Below are 22,424 nucleotides of genomic sequence, written 5' to 3' on the forward strand. Positions count from 1 at the left end.
TGTAAATATATTATTTGTATTGCATTTAACAATTTGTTTAGGTTTACCTATATGTTTTCCAGCTGTGTACTCTTTATTGCATCCTGAACCTCAGGCTGTGGAGCACATCTTAGTCCACATCACCATGGTAAGGTCTCACCTTCTTTCTGTTGTTTGTTTTTTTCCAAAATTTATTTTATTTCTTTGAGAGAGAGTGAAAAGGAGAGTGAGAGAGAGATAGAAACCCATGGAAAGTCTCATAATACTGTAATCCTTTTCCCCAGCCTTCCATCCACGTAGTATCATGGGTATACATGTTCCCAGCATGCTTCAGGTTGAGTAGGAATCTAAGGATCTGAATCCTATATGATCATCTGATTCCAGCATTGCAGAGCAGTGGGCTACCTCCCATGCCACCATTGCTGGGCTGCATCATCATTCTTTCTTTTTAGATTTTTGCTATAGGGCCTATGTTCTCACCAGAGAGACAAAGACAGAGGGAAAGTGAGAAATCATTCCCGGGCGAAAGGGATAACCACACTGCAGTCTCTTCTCTTCCATTCCGCTCTCAGGATTTGGGGCACACATACACACATAACAAGCATGATTTTCAAGCTGCCAGGTTTAGGACCTGAACTGCACAGTAGGTCATATGGGATCCAGTGCCTTAACTTCAATGCCACCTGCTGGCCCCCTTATTTTCATTCTTAAAACATATTTTCACAAGGTATGGAATTCTTGGTTGGCCATTATTTTCTTTTGGTATTATTCTACCACATTTTAGTTTCCAGTTACACAGATGATAAATCAGTTATAACTCCTTTGAGAAATTAATCTATATACCAATTTTTTCTTTTGGCTTTTAAATGATCTATATATAAATATATACATATATGTATATGTATCTTTATCCACATTGAGATACATACATTATTGAGTAAATAACACAAATTTATCAGTTATTATTTTGTCAGTGTTACTTCTTTCCATTCTCTGTCTCCTCTGCTTCTGGGACTTCAATTAAACCTATATTATACCTTTTTTTTGTCTATTCTCCTTTCTCTTCATCTATCTTTTGTATTTTCTACTATTTTCTGAGTCACATTCCGGATCATTTCTTCTGCTCTTTTCCAGTTCACTAATTCTCTTAGTGTCGTATACATTGTTCATATCTACTGAATTTTTAGTTGAAATTATCATAGTTATCATTTTTGAAATATTTTTTGTTCAATTTTCACTTATTTAAGACTTTTTAAATGCTTTTCCTTTTCCTATAGATAGGTTTAGTTTTTTTAAACAGTATAAACATTGTTTTTCTATTAATGCCTATATCTAAAGTCGTTCTTTTATTTTGCCTTTTTCCCTTCATGATGAATTACTTCTTTCTTTACATGTTTTGTTTTGTTGTATTGTGTTGTGTTGTTTATGAGTCACTCACTGACCTGGAAAGTTATCTGAAGGAAAAACTGGAGGTCTTGGACAGGTGCATTCCTCGATCCAGAAGTTACTCGCTTTGTGCTGATTGCCTCAGATCTTTCTAGGCTCAACACCACTCTAAACTAAATTCACGACTTTAAGTTTTTGGATCACCTAATTGATTAAAATTGTGGCTACCAATCTATGCAAGAGCTGGTTAAATTATGTATTTATTTTTTCCTGAAGGTACAGATTTTTGAAGTTCCAGTTTGATGTAAGGAGAATATCCTTAGACTCTGCGCCTTGGGTAGGATCAGGCTTTGCTTTCTCTTTATCTTGCTGTATGATGCTTCAGAATCAAAGCTCAAATTCTGTGGCTAGGAATTTATGTTATTAAGGAAACATTGTCTACTTTTAGAAAAGTTCACACAATAATTTTAGTTTAAAACAGGAGTGTGTTGATCTGAATAGCCTACCCTGTCATTACTAGAATGGACTATAATGTTTAGTTTTTCATTACAATAAAAAACAAACATAGTTCAGGTTCTCAAATTCTCAAGTAAGAGAAATTTTGGAAATTTGACTTCATCGCAGACTGCTATGGTTTGAATACGTCACCCAGAAATTCTTGTGTTGGGATTTAATTGTACTGTCCACATTATAAAGGTAGTAAGTAAAAGCTAAATTCCTTCATGGCGTCCCAAAGTAAGGCCTACTAGGGGATGACTAGTTCATGGTGATTGCATCACAGAGGCAACAGTCTCATGAATAGGTTAATGATGTCTCCAGAGATCCAATTAGTTCTAGGTTTCATGAGAAGGGATTAATTCTCATGAGAGTTGATTATTATGAAAGAGAGATCAGTCAGACCCTCTCTCCATGCCTGCCATCTTCTGTGCTTCTGCTGACCATATTGTTGACCTAGGACTGGATTTTCCAGCCCCCAGAATCATGAGTTTGTAAATAATCTTCTCTCTTATTAAGAAAAGCACACATGGGCTAGCCTTGTAGCCCAGTGGTTAAGGGAGCTGGATCCCACATGGCTGACTGCATTTTGAGTCTTGGTCCTCATGGCTTAAGGAACATGACAGGGACAAGTGTGTGCATGCCCGGTGTCCTGATAAAGAAATGGAGGAGAGGGAGTTGTGCTGTGAGTGTGCTCTATTGTGGAGTCCTTTTTCCTTCTTGCCCTCTGTCTGTCTCTGTGATGGAAGAAGTTCTGGAACTGAGTAGAAGACAAAGAGGAGCAGTCCAGGACAAACCTAGATACTGGTGGGAGCATGGAAGAATTCTTTTTAAATAAACTGGAGCTCTTTCTTTAGATATTGATTAAGTGGCCTTCTTTAGAGATTGAGTAACCGTAATGGTGATAGAGATATGAACACTGGCGGCCATTTTTATGAGATTTCAGAAGAAAATGAGAGAAACAAGATGATTTAAAGATGGAATTAGTAATGAAGAGAGGCAGAATCTGGGCAAGGGGGAGAGGGAGAGGAAAATTTCCAGCCTGGCATGTGGCAAAGAATAAAACAATGTGTTTGGCAGAGAGAAGTGTGGCAGAAACAGTGGTTGCTAGATGACTGCTGCTGATAGAAGGGATCTAGCTGAAAATGAGAGAAAAGCACTGAGGACATTGCCCTTCTCAGCACAAGCTTAGAGGCCTGGGAGTACAAAATGGTTTCCAGGAAAAGGCTTGGGGCAGGCATGTAGTCCTTCATCGCCTGAGTTCCCCGCATCTCAGTACAGTGCCTGGTTGTTCTAGCAGTCCTGGGTGTAGCTGCTGATCTGGATAGTACAGTCCGTAGATCTTAGTGGCAGCAACAGTAAGTGCTGCATCCATGTGGGACTCCACCTGGTGCTAACTCTGCAGGAGACCAGAACTCAAAGCTGTGAGGTGTGGCAGCCTCTTAGAATTCAAAGAATACAGCAGAATGCTCAGCAGTTGAGTCAGAGATCTGCTACAAGATTGGAGCCATTACAGAGAGTTTCCGTTAGAACTAAGTAATGTGGAAACAGGGGTCAGAGCAGATAGCACCTGCCAGGAGGGCTATGCCTAATGGAGCTACTGTCCTGGAGCCCCTAAAGCTGTGGAGCTATCAGTATGCAACATTAGCCTAGAAGACTCCAGCTGGAAAGAGCCGAAGCATGGACTGAACCTAGCAAGGCCGGGGGAACAAGGTTGACTGATGCTCTGAGGACTCTACCCCCTCCGTGGGTCCAGGATGCAGCACATTGAGTTTGTTTGTCAGTGGAAATGACCAAACTCTATAAAAATGTTTTAAAGGATTCAAAGCAAAATTAAGAGTGACCATGGACTGTGAAGGCTAAGTTGGTAGCCTTGAGAAAGTATTTGAGAGGGTTTAGAAATAGCAGTTCTTTTATTTAGTTCTGAGATACAAGCAAAACTGTAAATCCATATATGCAGTTGTCATATTAGCCTGGTCCCAAAAAAGATGGTGCATCTTCAAGTGGGAACTCACAAGTTATAGGTGGGTTTAGAAAGTTTTAGGTCAGTAACTGGTTAAGAGCACAAGTCTGTCTCAAAAAAGACTCAGAGTTAGTAGAAAAGAATGTCTGAGTTTAATTTTAACAGAAATAAGGAGACTTGGCTATCTGTTCACATGATACTGTGCTCAAGTTAGAATGGAGGGAGTATCTCACAATCACTGAACCAAAGCAGTTTACTTTAGCAAGATTAACTGCTTATTCATTGGCATCAGCTTCCTAGACATCGAAGGAAAAATGTAGAACAAAGCCAAAGCAGTCAGTTTCAATTCTCAGTTGCCCTTGTTGGTCAAAGATCATGCCATGGAATGCACATATAGGCCAGTAATCAAAGAAATTTCCCACGGCGGTAAGAAGGCTCATTCCTAGAGTTGGCCTTTTAGTCTTCTGGCATTGGTTATGATCATCTTGGTGATTCTGGATATTTAGAGGGAGGACATAGTTGACCTGACTTAAAATTCAGTTATTTCTAGGAAAAGAAAAGGTCAATCCTCAAGATTTGGTTTGGAAAACATTCTAGATCAAATTTATCTTAAGAGCTACCATGATCTGGGCTTGTTTTTTATTGTTGTTGTTGTTGTTTTGTTTTCATTATCAGAGGGTACAAATGCTAGCCAAAGGGACAGAAAGAGAGAGTTAAGGGAGAGGAAGAAAGCATTCTTTAGTAAGGCATGATCACGACAGAATCCCTTCTCCAGTTCCCCATCCTGTCATGATTTGGGGCATGCATGCGTAAGTATCTGTCATATTTTTTCAAGTTGCCAGGGCTGGGATTCCAACTGTGTTTGGCCATGTGGGATCCAGCTCCCTTAACCATTAGATTATAGGACTAGTCTTGATCTGGGTTTGTGATTATGTTTTTCCTCTTCCCATATCTAGCATAGCATTTATGGGCAATATATAATGAAAATACAACAACAGGTATTTTAACACAACAAAGACTGTGCTTCAGAGACTAATAGGATCAGAAGGAATTAAGCAACCCAATCAACTGTAAAATCCTGTAGGTGCATCGTCATATTTAATCAGACTTACGATATGTTTACCTTCCTTATCAATAGTTATCTGAACTTTGTGATAATTCTCATTTGATGATTGTAGGACTTATATCAATTAGAAATCTAACAAATTTAAATTTTTCTTGACAATTAATTGTTAATATATATAGCATACTGAGAAGAGTATAAATCAGTTTTAAGAAACATCTGATATTCAATGTCTTAACAGTCATAGGATTTGTTTATAGAGAGCATGTTTACTTTTTCAAAAGTCTTAGTGTTGCACCATATGTTGTACTTGGTGAGATAAAAGATGTTTTGTTAAGAAAAAAATCATTTAAGTCCATGGCGTCATTTTGTTGTCCTTTCCAACTGAAATGACCCTTAACCATGTGGCAACTGTTATATCCCATGGGAGCTGAGACCATGAGTCAGGCTTAGGAAAATCAAGGTTTTGAGCATCTTAAGGAAATAGCCTTTACCTACCTTATTTTAACAATCTGAGAGGGAAATAGGATGCCATGAGCTTTTATTAGTTAAAATATTTCAGCAACTCCCCATAGGGAACACTCTTGTTTTGTTCATAATTTTTTAAAGAGGTTTTTATTTTTTTACTATAGGGCACATGTACTCACTGGAGAGACAGGGAGACAGAAAGTGAGAAATCACCCCCCAGGGAGATGGTCACACCACAATCCCTTCTCCATTCTCCTCTGGGGATCTTGGGTGTGCACGCATACATGCCCAGTGTGAGTTTCAAGCTGCCAGGTACCAGACGGAATAGGGGTCAACTACGTGGGAGTCCAGCGATGTAACCATTACTCCATCTGCTGGTCCCTTTTGTTCATAATGGTTTTAATTGCTAATTGAATCACAGAGGTTTTTTTGTTTTGTTTTGTTTTGTTTTTAAGAGAGATCGTTCCTATAGGTCAAGTGCACTCGCCTGAGAGAGGCGGACAGAGAGACAGAAAGTGAGAAATCACCCCCCAGGGGAGTGGCCATGCCACAATCTCTTCTCCATTCTCCTCTTGGGATTTTGGACACACATTTCAAGGGCCCAGGACTCGAATCCTGGTTGATTATGTGGAAGTCCAGCAATGTAACCATTATACTATCTGCTGGTCCCACACAGAATAATTTTTAAGTATTATTTTTTTTTTTGGTGCATGGGCTTTATTCTGTATTTTTGTTTTTGCCATAGGGTGCAGCACCCTATGGCAAAAACAAAAATACAAAATAAAGACAGGCAGTGAGAGGCAAAGTGAGAGCTCACCTTTCCTGGACATGGCCGCAGCACAATTCCTTTTCCATTCTCCTCCTGGGATTTTGGGCATGCACGCACATGTGCTCAATATAAGTTTCAAAAGCTGTCAGATCTGGGACACTATGGGAGTCCAGCACCCTTAAGCACCACACCACTTACTGATCCTGGTGCATGGACTTTTTAAGGAAACAATATCTGAGGTCATATTTACCATTTTAATACTTATATATTTTGTGTGGTGGGGTGGTGGGGGTAGGGATCTGTGTGTTCTTGTAGATGTCTCTATCATGCTTGGACACTGAGTATTACAGCTCATTGCTTCATGGCTGGAATCAGCATGGACATAAAGCCTTGTTGAGTTGAAGTAAATGCTTGTTCCCATCTTTGAGTTACTGAGCATGTTTTTGTGGTTTATCTGGTTTCTTCTCCCTATTGGATGAGAGGTGTATCATCTTTTAAAGTATCTTCCAACCCTTCTTTTATTTATTTTTACCTACCTGAAATAGCATTCTTCTTGTGTGACTTCCTTTTGTATGCTTACATATCTTGAATGACCAGTTCTGATGTATGCACTAAGGCTCTCATTGCCATAGCATGACAATAACACTAGTACAATTTGGATGAATGAAGTCAACCCAGAACCTCTGAGTGTCCCAACACACCACCACGTAGATAGGGGTCACACCCACATAAGCTCTTGTTTAAGTATTTCATAAATCCTCCCAGAAATATCTTGGTCTTAGGGTGGAATTTGTGCAGACAGGGACCTCTGTCCACCTGCTGACTCCCATGAACAGTTCTTTAAAAGCAATGTTCATCTTACTAGGGCTGGATAAAGACTGCCAACCACAAGCACAGGGCTGATAGATAAGTGAGTAGGTGAAACTGGCCATTTACATACGAGGCAGCTATTAGTAGTTTTCTCCCATCATATTTTGGCAATTATCTCAATTTGTCATCACTAATTTCTACACTTAAGCAATATTCTGTCTTATAGCCCTGCGCCAATTGACCTAAGGTAAATATTTTACATGACATTATATTTGGGATAAGCTTTATAAAAGAAATACTCTGTGAAGGGGTACCTCCAGCAGTGATTAGAATAGGGCTATTTCATTTGATATTCTCTACTTCATCCTGATCGATATTATACCAGATGATGCAAGCTTGCCCTGAGGAAAGTTTGAGATTTTCAATGACCCAGGAGAAATTTCCAGCTTATAAAAGGAGGCATAGGAGACAGAAAACTAGAGAGGAAAGTGGAAATGAGAAAAAATACTGAAAGCATATTTTCTAATTTTGACAAGAAATCTCACAGTCACTCCTGTTTAAATGACATAATAAATCCCAAGCAACCACCCAAGAATCTAAATTAAAGCATTCAGGTTTGTGTGTTTGTTCTCATTGCCAGAGGCCATGGGTGTCCATCAAAGAGAGAAAGAGAGAGAAGAAAGGAAGAAAGCACCCCCCCACCCGGGGCGTGGCCACACTGCAATCTGTTCTCCCCATCTCTCCTTCCTTTCAGGGTTTTGGGCACACATGCACATGTGCCTGACATGTTTTTAAAGCCTCTGGGTCCAAGGCCTTAACCACACAATTTGGCCATATGGGATCCAGTTCCCTTAAGTACTAGGCCACAGGCCATCCTTCATTCAGGGTTTTAAACCACATACCTATGACACGTAAGGTAGGAGAAAGAACAGTTATTATATAATTTATGAGGGCTGGCCTGGTCTAGTTGCCTTCATCGGTTATTGGTCAGGAGGATGTGCCTTCGGGGTCATTCAAAGTTGAAAACAGATGTCACACACAGATTCAGAGACCCAGATGTGGTCTAGAACAGGATCAGGTGCTCACTTTAGGTGTGAGACATAGATCCAAGAAAAGGCTCTAATTTAGAAGCATCAACTTAGAGTTGGTCATGAGTATCTGGCAATGTCCTTTCCAACAGAGTTAGGGGTCTTTTAGTTAGTGCCCTTTAAGTAAGAAGGGATTTTGAAACTGTAGATGGTAAAAAATTTAAAACAGCTGTTGTTAATAATTTGATGACAGTTCATTACAATAATGATGTAACTGAAAAATACATTTAGTTATTTTCTATCCCATGTAGCACTTTAAAATAACACCATAACTATAGCTGACAACCAAATTGAACAGATTTTCTTAAAGAATTTTTCCACATAGATGTAACATATAACACACTACATGTACATATAAGCACATGTATACACACAGAAGATCTTATAGCCTTTTGAAAAGCTCTTTATCCTTTTCTTTGTTTTAAGGGTTAATCCCTAGATGTTTATCTCTTATCTTAGGTTTGATTAGATGGAATGTGTAAGGAAAACAAAATTTCCAAACAACCTTGAATATTTTTAGCAAGTAGAGAGAAAATACTGCAATGCTGAAAATCTGCTACACTTTAACCCTATTGTTGCAGGATTTGAATAATTTTTATAATGGTCATAGATTTTTGGTAATTTATTTAATGACTTTTTTAAAAGTTCATGAGAACAGATCATAATATAGTTAACTGGAATCCTGGAAAATTGGTTGTCACGGTATGCCTTATAATTTTATTTAATTTTTGTATTATCCTCCTATTCCAAGAGCAAAGAACTTGCTCCTGGAAAATGCTTAAGAAACAGGAAAGAAAAGAGAAAAGAGAAGCCAAGTTATTCATAGATACATGTAAACCCTAAAAAAAGAATCCAAAAACGAATTCACTAGAAAAAGACAGGAAGCTTCACAGATGTTATACAAAAATTTAACTGGTATCTCCAAAGTAGATTGCCCCTTATCTCTGGAGTGGGGAGGGGGAAAAATCACATTTACTCAGTGAGGCTGGTAAAGGGAGAGAACTTTGAAACTAACCAAAACTAGCTGACAAGGTCTAGATTGCAAATGACTGAAATTGAACCCAAAAGTCAGCATAGAAAAAAAACTGCCTTCCCACCGTAAATTCAAATGTTAGAATACTGAGATCTAGCTGAACCAAGTACCCCATGAAGTCAGAAGGTGAAATACCAATGTCCTAAACCTTTTTATTTACTATGTAAGAAAACCATTTTAGAGCTATCAAAAGTTTTCTTCTTTGGAAATCTTAAGCTTGAGCCATCTTTTGTAAGATTTTACCATTGATATATCTATTTGTAAATAAAGGCACCATTACCCAAGGTACCAGAATGAGGTTTTCTCCTTGTAAAAAGGCAACAGAGAAGACCCTTTCTATTTATTTCCCTGAATGTGAGGTTAATGTAACTTGATTACCCTTCACAAGGAGGTGAGCAAACAGCTTAGTGTAAACCAGACCATCAACCAAAACGGGATGACCAAGACTAGAGAGAAGACTTATATGAATGTCCCCCGAAAGGAAGATTGGAGTCAGAGGGCACAATAGCCTCACTGCACTGGTACCTGGCACTGGATTTGGACAACTCCCTGGGAAATCTCTGGTTCTTCTCTGGTCCCACAAGGCTACTGGTGAAATTGTTGACAGAAATAACCAAACTCTATAAAAATATCTCAAAGGGTTTATTTAGTGTCAGTCAATGGTGCAATAGTTAAGGTGCTGGATCTCATATAGCCTTCTGCATGGTTTGCTTCCCAGACCTGACAGCTTGAAAAATACACCAGACTCATGTGCGTGTGTGCTCAACATCCCAAGAGGAGAATGGAAGAGAAGGGACTGCAACATGACCATTCCCCATGAGAAATACACACACGCTATAGTAAATTAATAATAAAAAAGGTTTATTCATAGCAAAATTAGTAGTGACTGTGGCTTATGAACACAATCTCTAGTATCCCTGAGAAAGAGTTCTGGATAGTTAGAAACAGCAGTTTTTTAATTTAGTTCTGAGATCAGGAGAAGCAAAACTGTAAATCAACACAGAGTTTTCTTATTTCTTTTTTTATTTTGTTTTCTCTTTTACATTCAATCACATTATTTAGCTTACAAACTGAATATTTCAACATGTGAAAATTTCTCTCTAGTCCAGTTGATAAAACTATTAAATTATCTTTAACAGATAATACCACATTTCTTTGTCCCATTAATGCTTTGCCTCTCTATTTTTCTTCTAAGTGTCCTTCCTCAGACTCTACTCTTTCACAAACACTCTATCTGTATTTACATCCATTTACTATGTTTCTATATCCTTTAGTCTATCATATTAGCCTGGTCTAAAAAGGTGGACTTGAGAAGTGGGGCTTACAAGTTATAGGTGTGTTTAGAAATTCTTAAATCAGAAATTGGTTAACATCACAAGTCTTTTTAAAAAAAAAAAAAAAAAAAGTCTCAAGAGTCAGCAGAAAAGAATGTCCAAGGTTTTTTGTTTGTTTGTTTTTTGAGAGTATTTTGCTATAGGGCATGTGCCCTCACCAGAAAGACAGAGAGAAACAGTGAGATAGAAAGTGAGAAATCACCCCCCCATGGGGATAGCCACGCCGCAATCCCTTCTCCTTCATTCTCCTCTCGGGATCTTGGGCACACACACACACTCGTGTGCCTGGTGTGAGTTAAAACCAACAGGTTGAGGACTCAAACCATGGTCGACTACATGGGAGTCCAGCAACATAGCCATTACGTCAACTCCTGGTCCCAATAATGTCCGAGTTTAACTTTAACAGAAATAAGAAGGCCTTACTATACCCTTGCGTGATTCTGTGTTAGTCAGGAAATACTAGACCACAATTACTAGACCAAAGTGGTTTGCTTTAGCAAGATTAACTGCTTATGAGCTGACATGCTCTGCCCGGGCCTCAAAGGAAAAATTCAGAACTAAAGAATGTAGCCAGCCTTAGTCCTCAAATTCCATGACTGAATGTTTTCCCACGTGGGTTCAAATTTGCTGAGAGCCTATTACTCCTCTTCTGGTGGAAAGGAGATGTCTACCTCACACATGCTCCACAATTGTATTTTAGGAGCATGTCATTTGTTTTGACTTCACATGCTGATGGCTGAGAGGATTTCCCTGAATTTCCCATCAGACTTTAGATTTTGGAGTTACTGTTGGAACCAGTGAGACTTTTGAGACCATTCAGATAATTGTGCATGGGAGAAATACATTTTTGGGGACAGAGATCGAAAACTATGGTTTGAATATGTCCGCCAAAAGTTCATGTGCTGAGACCTGACTGTAATGACTGTATTATAAAGTTTTCACTTAATATCTTCATAATGTCCCAGGGCAACGCCTACTGGGTGGTAACTGGTTCATAGAGATTGCATCATAGAGAAGGCAAGAGTGTCTTGAATAGATTAATGAAATCTCATCTTCAATGAGTTTTTTGGTTTTTTCCCTCTTGAGAGTTTTTTGCTGTAGGACATGTGAGTTCACCAGAGAGACAGAGAGAGTCAGAAAAACAGAAAGTGGGAAATCACCTCCCAGGGAAATGACCACACTGCAATCCTTTCTCCTCCATTCTCCTGCTGGGATTTTGGGCACACACACACATACACCCATTCAACATGAGTTTTAAACCACAAGGTCCAGGACTTGAATTGTGGTCAACTACTTGGGAGTCCAGTGACATAATCATTATGCCATCTGCTGGTCCCAAGATCTAATGAGTTCTACCTCTCATGAGAAAGGATAAATTCTTGTGAGGGCTGGTTGTTATAAAAGAGAGCTCACTCAGGCTCTCTTTCTCTCTCTCTGCATATGCCTTTTATCCTCTGTGCCTCTGTTGGTCATACTCTATCTAGGCCTAGGACTGCATTTTCCAGTCACCAGGATCATGAGTTTGCAAATAAACTTCTATCTTATTTATAAAAGTACCCAGGCTCATGGATCAGCAGATGGCATAATGGTTACATTGCTGGATTTCAACATAGTCAACTGTGGTTCGAGTTCTGGACCTGGTGGCTTAAACTCAAGGGTGTGTGTGCCTGCATGGCCAAAATCCCAAGAGGAGAATGGAGAGAAGGGATTGCAGCATTGCCATCTCCCCTGGGGGATGATTTTTCGCTTTCTGTCTCTTTGTCTCTCTCTGACTATCCAGCAAATGCTTGCACCCTATAGCAAAAATCTATAAAAAAAAAAAAAAAAGAAAGAACAAAGAAAGAGAAAGAAAGAAAGAAAGAAAGAAAGAAAGAAAGAAAGAAAGAAAGAAAGAAAGAAAGGAGAAAAGAAAAGCAAAGCAAAGAAAAGAAAGAAAAGGAAAAGAAAAGAGAAAAGAAAAGAAAAAAGTACCTAGGCTCAAGTATTTCTATTAGCACCACAATAATGGACTAAGACATAAGGACCAGCAGTTAGCATACTGGCTATGTCGCTGGACTCCCACGTAGTTGACCGCAGTTCAAATCCCGGACCCAGCGGCTTAAACTCATGCCAGGTGCGTGTGTGTGCGTGCCCAAAATCCCAAGAGGAGAATAGGGGAGAAGGGATTGAAGCCTGGCCACCCCCCCTGGGGGATGATCTCTCCCTTCCTGTCTCTCTGTCTCTCTGTCTCTCTCTGTCTTTCTGGCGAGCACACGCGCCCTATAGCAAAATCCTCTCAAAAAAAAGGAAAAGAAAAGAAAGAAAGACATAGACATCTACATGTTTTTATAATTCTTTACTTAGAGGACCAAAGACTGTGGATTATTTTCCAGAGCCCGCTTTAAGGCAAAACTTAAGAAGTACTCTGTAAAATATGAAATACCACCCAACTGCGATAGCACTCGCTAGTAGATATTGTGACTCAGAAGGCTGAGGTCACTGGATTTATTTACTGAAGTACTGGGCTAATTTACTGTTCCACCACAAAACCTGGGTTTAGGGAACCAGCAGTTAGCGTAATGGCTATGTTGCTGGACTCCCATGTAGTTGACCGCGGTTTGCGTCCCGGACCCGGTGGCTTAAAACTCACGCCGGGCGCGTGTGCGTGCGTGCCCAAGATCCCAAGAGGAGAATGGAGGAGAAGGGATTGCGGCGTGGCCATCCCCCCGGGGGGTGATTTCTCGCTTTCTGTTTCTATGTCTCTCTCTGTCTGTCTGCCGAGTGCACGTGCCCTATAGTGGGAAAAAAAAAAAACTCTCCCAAAAAAAATATATTTAAAGTTCAGAGGGAAAATTTTGAAATGGAAGGTACATTTTGGACATTTTTTAAATCTTTTGCCAAAAAATGATACAACTTTGTCCAGAAGGCCATTAGCACCTAAGAGAATAAACGTGCACTTTGATATTGCCAGCTTTGTAATGACCTCTAAGTGAACTGGGCTACAGAAGCCATTATAAGGGCTACTGATGCTGTTTGTTTTCTAGGGCCACCACAGCAAAATATCACAAAGAGTTTTTTTTTTTTTTTAATTTTCTCACAGTCCTAGAAACTGGAATTCCAGGATCAAGTCGTTAGACGTTTGATTTCTATTGTGGCCCCTTTTCTTGGTTTGCAGGATAGTCACCTTTCCATGTGTTCTCACATGGCCTTTTCTCTTTGTGTATGCATTCCCAGGGTTTCTTTGTTCTAATCTCCTTTTTTGTTGTTGTTTTTAAATTTTTGCTGTCAGATGTGTGTGCTCATCAGAGAGACAGAAAAACATAAAGTGAGAAATCACCCCCCCACACACCACAATCCCTTCTACAGTCTCCTCTTAGGATTTTGGACACACACACACACACACACACACACACACACCTGGTGTGAGTTTTAAGACATTGGGTCCAGTACTCAAACCATGCTTGACTATGTGGGAGTCTAGCAACATAACCATTATGCCATCTGCTTGTCCCTTTTTTTTTTTTTTTTTTTAAAGAATGATTTGTTTTGGGGCCAGCAGGTGGTGTGGTGGTTAAGGCACTGGACACTCCCACATGGTTGACCAAGGTTTGAGTCCCAGACCTGGCAGCTTGCTTTCTCAATTTCTCTGTCTCTCTCTCTCTCTCTCTGGTCAAATTAAAAAAATAAATGAATGAATAAATAAAACTAAATAATTATTTTAAAAAATAATTATTTGTTTAATTTTATTTACTATTGTTTCTTAATTTGACCAGAGAAAGATAAAGAGAGAAAGAAAATGAGAGAGCAAGCTGCCAGGTCTGGGACATGAACCATGGTTGTCCATGTGGGAGTCCAGCACCTTAACCACCATACCACCTGTTGGCCCTAATCTCTTTTATAAGAATCAGTCAGATCTGATTAGGACTCACCCTGAAAGAGTTGTTTTCACTTAGTTACCTCTGTAAAGGCCCTATCTGCAAATAGTCACATTCTGAGATATTCGGGCAGGGGAGTCGGGACTTTAACATATGAAACAGGGAAGGGCAAACAATTCAATCTACAACAGTATACATTTTTCAAAGTTCCAGTTCCATTAAAGTATTGCTAGAACAATTGCAGAAACTGATAAGAAGGAAGAGAGTTTCATTGCACTTTCTTTCTAAACGTTTTAGATTTGGGGCGGGCTCCATGATTTAGTAGTTAAGAGAGCCCATCCACAAGGTTGACTGACTGGTTTGAACACAGCCCCAGCTACGTGGAAAACATACAGAATGTATGTGGTGCAAGCACCACCATGTGAGGCTGGAGCCACATGGAAGGCCCGGATTCAGTTCAGTGCAGTAGCATGTATTCTAGTTGGGGCAGAGGATCACCACGTAGCAAGACCCATCTTTCTCTTGCTCTCACTCACTCTCTCTATTAAAAAAGAAAAAGAAAGTTGTAAAAAAAGAAAAGTAAAATAAATATTAGAAAGAATGGTCTAGTTATAGATAGTAAAAAATTAGAATCCTTGTATATTAGTGGTGGAGATGTAAAACTTCTGTTTACTTAGGTGTAGCTTCTGTAGAAAACAATTTGGCAATGACAAATATACAATTACTATGTGGCCCAGAAATTCCATTTCTAGGTCTGGACTCCTAAAGAACCAACTAGGTACTCACAAATGTCCATTGTAGTACTATGTACTGTGGACAAAATGCCCATCAACAAACAAATGGATAAATCGTGGCATATTCATACAATGAACTATTATTTAACCATTATAGGGAAGAAAGTATTTTTAAATTATTTTATTTTTAACTTTTATGTATTTATTTTAATTTGACCAGGGAGGGACACAGAGAGAGAGAGAGAGAACGTTAGAAAGCAAGCTGCCAGGTCCGGGATTTGAATCACAGTTGACCATGTGGAAGTCCAGCGTCCTTAATCACCACACCACCTGCAGGCCCTGTAAGAAAGTATTAATACATGCTACAATATGAATGAAACTTGAAAACATTACAATAAATGAAAGAAGTCATACACAAAAACTCGCGTATTGTAAGATTCTATTTCTATGAAATGTTTAAAATGGCAAATTATAGGGACAGAAAGTTAGGGGATGGTGGAGTGGAGAGTGACTACAAATGAGCGAGGTGTTTCTATCTGGAGTGATAAAAATATTCTGGAATTAGATAGTAGTGAATATTGCATGACTGTGAATATATTTATGACTGCTGGATTATCAAGTGAAAGGGTAAAGTGAATTTTATCTCATTTCTTTCATTACAAAGGACTATTAAATATAATAATCTACATACCTTCTGTTTCTTCTTACATCACTGTATTTTGAGTTTTGAAAATCCAGATCAAGGGACCAGCAGGTGCCATGGTAGTTAAGGCGTTGGACTCTCACATGGGCTACTGTGGTTTGAAACCTGGACCCAGTGACTGGAAAATCACACCAAGAGCACGCTTGTGTGTGTTCCCAAAATCCAGAAAGGAGACTGGAAAGGGGTTGTGGTGTAGCACCTCCCCTGGGGGGTGATTTCTCACTTTCCCTTTCTCTGTCTCTCTCTATCTCCTTCCAGCAAGCACACTTGCCCTATGCCAAAAATTAAAAAAAAAAAAATCAAGATCAGGACCAGAGCAGGTGGCATAGTGGTTAGGGAGTTGGACTCACTCTTGTCTGACTGCGGTTTGAATCCTGGACTGGGTGTCTTGAAAATCACTCCAAGCATGTGTGTATATACCCAAAATCCCAAGAGGAGAATAGAGGAGAAGGGACTGCAGTGTGGCCATCCCTCTGGGGAGTGATTTCTCACTCTCCTTCTCACTGCCTCTGTGTCTTCTAAAGAGGTTTTAGATCTTAGGCAAAATCCTAAAACAACAGCAACAAAAAAATCAAAGTATTGAAAATGTAAACTAACTGAATTTCAAACCCATATTTACAAACATTCTGATTTACATTAGGATTCCATGTCAACAGCAAATCTCCTTTTGTGAACAAGAAAAAAAATAGGATAATAAGAGCTTCAAAAAATAGATAATATACAGCCTATTTCTTAAAGATAAGAGTGGCAATTTTTATAGATTTTAAAAATGTAAATACAGATTTTAAATAGCCCTGAGACCAGAGATAACTGCTTAATTAATAGAAACTTCTAAAACATCAAAGGCTGCTTCAAAAGCCAGTACTTATGAGCAGTTTTGCTGACCCTTTAGAATTCATGTTGGAACAAATTTTCACTTTACAAAGAAGCTTACAAATAAAGGCAGTTAGGCCTTTTTTCCAAATGTGCTTCTGAAAGAGTACAGAAATCCCATTTCTCTGAAACCACAGTACTGACCCTGAAGGACTTCTATGTTCCAAAGTGCGTTCATAACTTAATAATTATTTTTCTTTTCGTAGCATGTAGCACACGCTACAGGGCATGTGCCCTTGCCAGAAAGACAGAGACAGAGATAGAAAGCAAAAAATCACCTCCCGCGGGGGATGGCCATGCCACAATCCCTTCTCCTCTCAGGATCTTGGGCATGCACACACACATGCCCAGCGTGAGTTTAAGCCACCGAGTTTAAGTCTGGGACTCCAGTTGTGGTCGGCTACATGGGAGTCCAGAGACGCAGCCGTTATGCCAACTGCTGGTCCCGGCTTAATAATTCTTAAATGATTAACAGGAACATTTGATTTAAAGGAAACCTATTTACAACAGAGTGTTGAAATACACTTTATTCTAACAGAACAGGGGAAATGTTCCCATAAATACTAACCTAAGCTATCCTGAGCTATCCTGGTGTAGTTATAGAGGAGAATACAAAAGAATTGCCACTGGTTGCTTGGTGAATGCTGTGAATGTCATTCTAAGTCTTTTAAAGAAGGGACTTCTTAAATTTGAATGAGAAAGGCTAGAGAGATTGTATTACTAATCTCAAGGGGACATTAGTAAAAAAACACTAAGGGCAGAGAGTTGGTTACTTGAAATAGTCTATACCTTCATCTAATTATTGAGTCTAATTTTGCAAATGTATTAAACATTAGTGATTTCTGATAGCATGATGATCTTAGAACTCAAATGTCAGCAGCACTAAGTAACTCTTTAAGTCTGTTGGTGTCACTTCAAAGCAAAGGCAGGGAAAAAAGGATAAGAGAAAGGGGGACTGAGTAGGCACCAAGCACTGAGCTCTCTTCCCCCCTCCGTCATTGTCCCGTCTTCCTTGAGACCTTGCTGCAGGCCACAACTGGGGCTTGTAAACCTCTTGTGACCATTACCTTCGCCTCATGGAATTGGCCTAAGGCCAAGGCCACTCCAGAAGCATGTGTGTCCCTCCCATATTAACATCACCAGATCCCAAACACACTCTGCTGATTATATCAACGACAAGTGAAACTTTCATTGTAACTTTCAAGCAATGCATGTACAAACCAGATCTCTTGGCTGTCTTGGTGACAGAGTTTGTATTGCTCCTTGATTTATGAGTGCTTTGTTCTTCCCATACATAGCCTGAGCCTGTGCGCAGGGACAACATGGACCATTAGTCAGTGGAGAAGCCTGTCTTTATGTAAGTAAATAAACTCACGCCTTCTCCTGTGGGACCTTCAAGTCTGTTCCTTGGAATCAGTAAACATGGCCATGCCCTCTCAAATTTGGGGTTTCTAACAATAAGGAGGAAAGGAAAGCAAATAAAAAAGAAATAGTACTAAGGAAAGTGACAGAAAAATTAAAAATGAGTGGATGAGAATGTAAGCAGCACTTGCCTTAAATACCACTGAAGTAAAATGCAGTGTATCCTCATCTGGCAACTTCTACAAGTAAAGCTTTTTTTTTTTTTTGGAGAGGTTTTTGCTATAGGGCACGTGCGCTTGCCAGACAGACAGAGAGAGACAGAGAAACACAAAGCGAGAAATCACCCCCCAGGGGGGATGGTCACGCCGCAATCCCTTCTTCTCTATTCTCCTCTTGGGGACTTGGGCATGCATGCGTAGGCGCCCGGCGTAAGTGTAAGCCACCGGATCCGAGACTCGAACCGTGGTCAACTACGTGGGAGTCCAGCAACATAGCCATTACGCTAACTGCTGGTCTCCTAAGTAAAGCATTTTATTTAAAAAAAAAAAAAAAAGACTTGGGAAAAGATATTCCAGCGTATAAACAATGACTGTTGCAAAACTTTGTGTAATTGTTTTCTTTTTATATTTCACATTTTTATAGTTTCCTTTTTAAGCCAAAAGTATAAAACAAGTGATATTTGTTTTAAAAGTGTATTGAGTAATATGATAAAAAGGATAGGTCAAGAAATAGCTGTACATGCCAGATGGAGATGCAGCAGTAAAACACAATACGCCATTATAATCTACTCAGCGAGAAATAAGAGGACATCCAGACATAGGCAAATTTATTGGAGTTTATTAAGCCAGCGGCATGCGGAGGGACTCATGTCTCTTAAAACCTTGCAGCCCCGAGTGGAAGGAGAGGGGTGCTTATAAAGGCAAAGATCACATCGATTCTGGGTTGATATGGTGATTACAATGGAAACTAAGGAGGGGGTGAGGAGGAAAGGGAGTGGGGTTCCCATGTGAAAGCAGTTACAGAAGCTGAATCAAGCCGGTTAATTATTTCTAAGGGCACTCTCTATACCTTTGTTTAATGTTCCCCATGGCTGCAGGCAGGGGTCTGGTGATTGGTAGTTACATTGCTAAGGAACATCTAAACAAAAGGTTTCAGGCTAGCAAAGAGGGTAAGACTTTAATCACTCTATTTACTCTGGGAAAAAGTGAGAAGCAAGTACAACATGAAGTGCCAACATAGAGGTGCTTCTGCTACATGGGAAGGTTCCCAGTTCAAGTCTAGAGATCTCCCTTAGTATACCAGGCACACACTTGTCCCTGATCTGTGCTGGCCGAAGGCTGGGTGGGTCATAGGGTCAAGATCCTGTTAGCAGTGTCATCTCTCTCTTTTTCTCTCCCTTACTCATGGAAGTGTGGACAGAAGTCTGACTACTTTTCCTATTTTTCCAAAATCTTTTCAAAAGGGGACTGGGGAAGTCATGCCCACAAACATTAACAGACCATTTACTTTCTATTAACAGGACTCTTCCTACCTCCTGTTCCTGGCATAGTATCTTTGAGATGTATATTTCAACCAGTTGCAGTATATTCTTGTGCTTATCTCTTCCCTCCCAAGACACAGAACTTCCCTTTTCCTTGAGATGTAGATTAAGCCTTGAGAATTGTGGAACCCACCTATAACCTACAACGCCCCCCCTTCTACATGTCCTGCCTTTTTGGGCTAGACCAATGAAAAATCTTTTCACTAAATGTTGTCTATCAATCTCAAAAGCAAATAAAAGGAATCTCTGTACATGATCACCCCGAGAAAAGTCATGTATGCCTCTTTTCCGTCCTAGGTCACTCACAGTTGGCTTGGAAATAAACAGCATTAATTATTAATTATTAATTTTACAGTTGGTTATTTTTTTCTGCCAACAAGATGGCAACCACGAAGGGATCAGAGATGAACTAGAGATCTTCTGAGGGGATGCTTCGGACCGGTGCCTGGTACCAGCTGTGGGGCCTTTGTGCCCTCTCCGGCTCCAAGCTTCTCCTGGGGGGAGATCCAGTAAGTCCTCTGGCCTCAAACCTCCCAAAATTTGGTAGACGGTCTGGTTTATTTCTAAGCTGGTTTCTTGTTCGTCTGTTTTGTATGTTTGTCTGTTTTGGGTAACCCAGGTTTGCTCTCCTCTGAGTCAGGAGTAGCGGTCTTTGCTATCCTCCTAGTGAGGATTAGCGGTTTACTCTCCTTTGAGGAGTGTGGTTCTTGCACTCCTCAGGCGGGGGTCCCAGGTCACGTGTGAGGGTTCCTGGTTTCCGTGCTGAGTCACCTGTGGGGGTGGGGGGGTGGCGGTCGTGGTTTTGCACGCTCCTCTGGCGGCGGTTCGCTCCTCAGGCAGGGGGCTAGTTTGCTCTCTGAGTAAGGTTGCAGTGTTTTGTTTCCTCTTTGAGCGAGTAGTTAAGAAACTAAAAGTATAGAAGTACATTAGTTAAGAAAAAAAAAGGGTTCTAAGGGGTCTTAAACCTTTGCCTTCTTGAACTGCTTCATTTGGCTGCTATGCGTTTGCACTGGACAAACTGAACTGTCTTATTCATAAGCAGATAAGAGACTGAGTGTCTCAGCTCCGAAGATAAAGGGCATTTGCTCCTCCCTGCTAGGTAGGCACCCCAGGCGACTGGGAGCCATGCTAGGAGTGTCTGGAGGGAGAAAAATTTCTCCTCTTAGGACTAGTAGCGGCCCTATAGGGAATCCATGCACAATAATAACAGGCCCATCCAGTAAACGCAAAATAAGAGCTGACCACTCAAATTCTTTTTTTTTTTTTTTTTTGGAGGGGAGGGAGAGGTTTTTGCTATAGTGCATGTACACTCACCAGACAGACAGAGAAAGACAGACAGAAAGTGAGAAATCACCCCCCAGGGGGGATGGTCATGCTGCAATCCCTTCTCCTCCATTCTCCTCTCAGGATCTTGGGCACGCACGCACACGTGCCCGGCGTAAGTTTAAGCCACCGGGTCCTGAACGCAAACTGCAGTCGACTACGTGGGAGTCCAGAGACATAGCCATTATGCTAACTGCTGGTTCCCAAGAGTGCTAGGTTCTTGAAGGGAACTGAGACATGTAAGAGGAGTAATCTCGACACTAGAGTGACATTTAGTGGAGAGATGCTCAAAAAAGCAGCACGCTGGTTCACCACATTAAACTCCTTAGATTTACACAGGCCAGTTTCTCCTTTTAAAAAGTGGATTAAAAAAAAAGAAAGAAAAGATACGTACAGTTCTAAAGGGCAAAAAGTACGATCCCTTTTGAACACCACAGCTGACTTTATGACATCTATGGCACCTTGATCTGCAGGTATTTAGGTAAATGGGAAAAATTACAAAAGGTGATCTTGGTTAAAATTTTATCAGGCAGAAGCTTCGATAAATCTTTGTGCGCTAAATTAACAAAATCTGTATTTCATTAAAAAAATGAGGTTACTACGTTATTAGTATCAAAATATTCATTAGAAAAAGAAATGACAAAATTAACTCCTTTTAAAAGTTAACAAGAATATATTGAGACTATCTCAAAAATATATATAAATAAAAGAAGCTGCTTCTGAATTTTTTTTTTTTTGAAGAAGTTTTTGCTATAGGGCACGTGCGCTCGCCAGACAGACGGAGAGAGACAGAGAGACAGAAAGCAAGAAATCACCCCCCAGGGAGGATGGCCACGCTGCAATCCCTTCTCCTCCATTCTCCTCTCGGGATTTTGGGCACGCACGCACACATGCCCTGAGTGAGTTTAAGCCACCGGGTCCGGGACTCGGACCACGGTCGACTACGTGGGAGTCCAGCAACATAGCCATTATGCTAACTGCTGGTCCCGGCTTCTGAAATTATTAAAAAGGCACCTAAAACCCCCCTTGTCCGAACAATTTCTGTCTTTTCTTATTCCTTCTCTTACCAGAAATAAACTTTGGAAAGATACACATTTAGCAGATTAGTCACCATAATGAATCTATAGGAAAAAGGGAAGCCTAGTCTTAAGAGCAGGGGCAAAGAGCAGGGCAGCTCATACTACAAGGGGCCATTTCTGCTAGAGTTTTGTTTCATATAATCTTCATATTTTTGTTCAAGTGCATAAATCTTTACTGAGTTTGATCATGTACTTTTTCAGTTTTAGAGGGTGTGTTCATCTGGTGAGCTTCTTTTTGATTTGCAAAAATCCTAGATAACATTTTCTGTTTTAGTACAAAACAAATCATCAGTTTTCTGGCAGCAATGGGCCTGGGGTCTTTTTCTTTCTATCCTCATTTGCTAGCAAACAGCAATTTTCTATCTTGTAAAACATCTTAAAATTTTGTTATTCCTTTAAAACCTGTATATTTTCAGTGGTAGTCTTCTCTCAGCCTTTGTCTCATTTTTTTTTTTATCATAACCAAAGTCTCAGTTTTTCTTTTACTATGGGTCATTACAATGTAAACCTTGGATTTCCAAGCCCCCCCCCCCAGGAAAGCCTTCATTTGTTTTCTTTGTTTTTTTTT

At 40.1% G+C, this 22,424-nt stretch overlaps 1 long non-coding RNA gene across 1 annotated transcript in view; it reads left to right on the forward strand.

Moving 5' to 3' along the window:
- The window catches only part of LOC114009714 (uncharacterized), a 45,093-nt gene continuing 22,669 nt past the window's right edge, over window positions 1-22,424 (forward strand). Inside the window, exon 1 of the long non-coding RNA XR_003551096.1 lies at window positions 1-127. This is a non-coding gene — a long non-coding RNA (uncharacterized LOC114009714). The remainder of the gene's footprint in view (window positions 128-22,424) is intronic.

The sequence above is a fragment of the Tupaia chinensis genome, unplaced genomic scaffold, assembly GCF_000334495.1.
Source record: "Tupaia chinensis unplaced genomic scaffold, TupChi_1.0 Scaffold000606_1, whole genome shotgun sequence".
Classification (NCBI taxonomy): domain Eukaryota; kingdom Metazoa; phylum Chordata; class Mammalia; order Scandentia; family Tupaiidae; genus Tupaia; species Tupaia belangeri.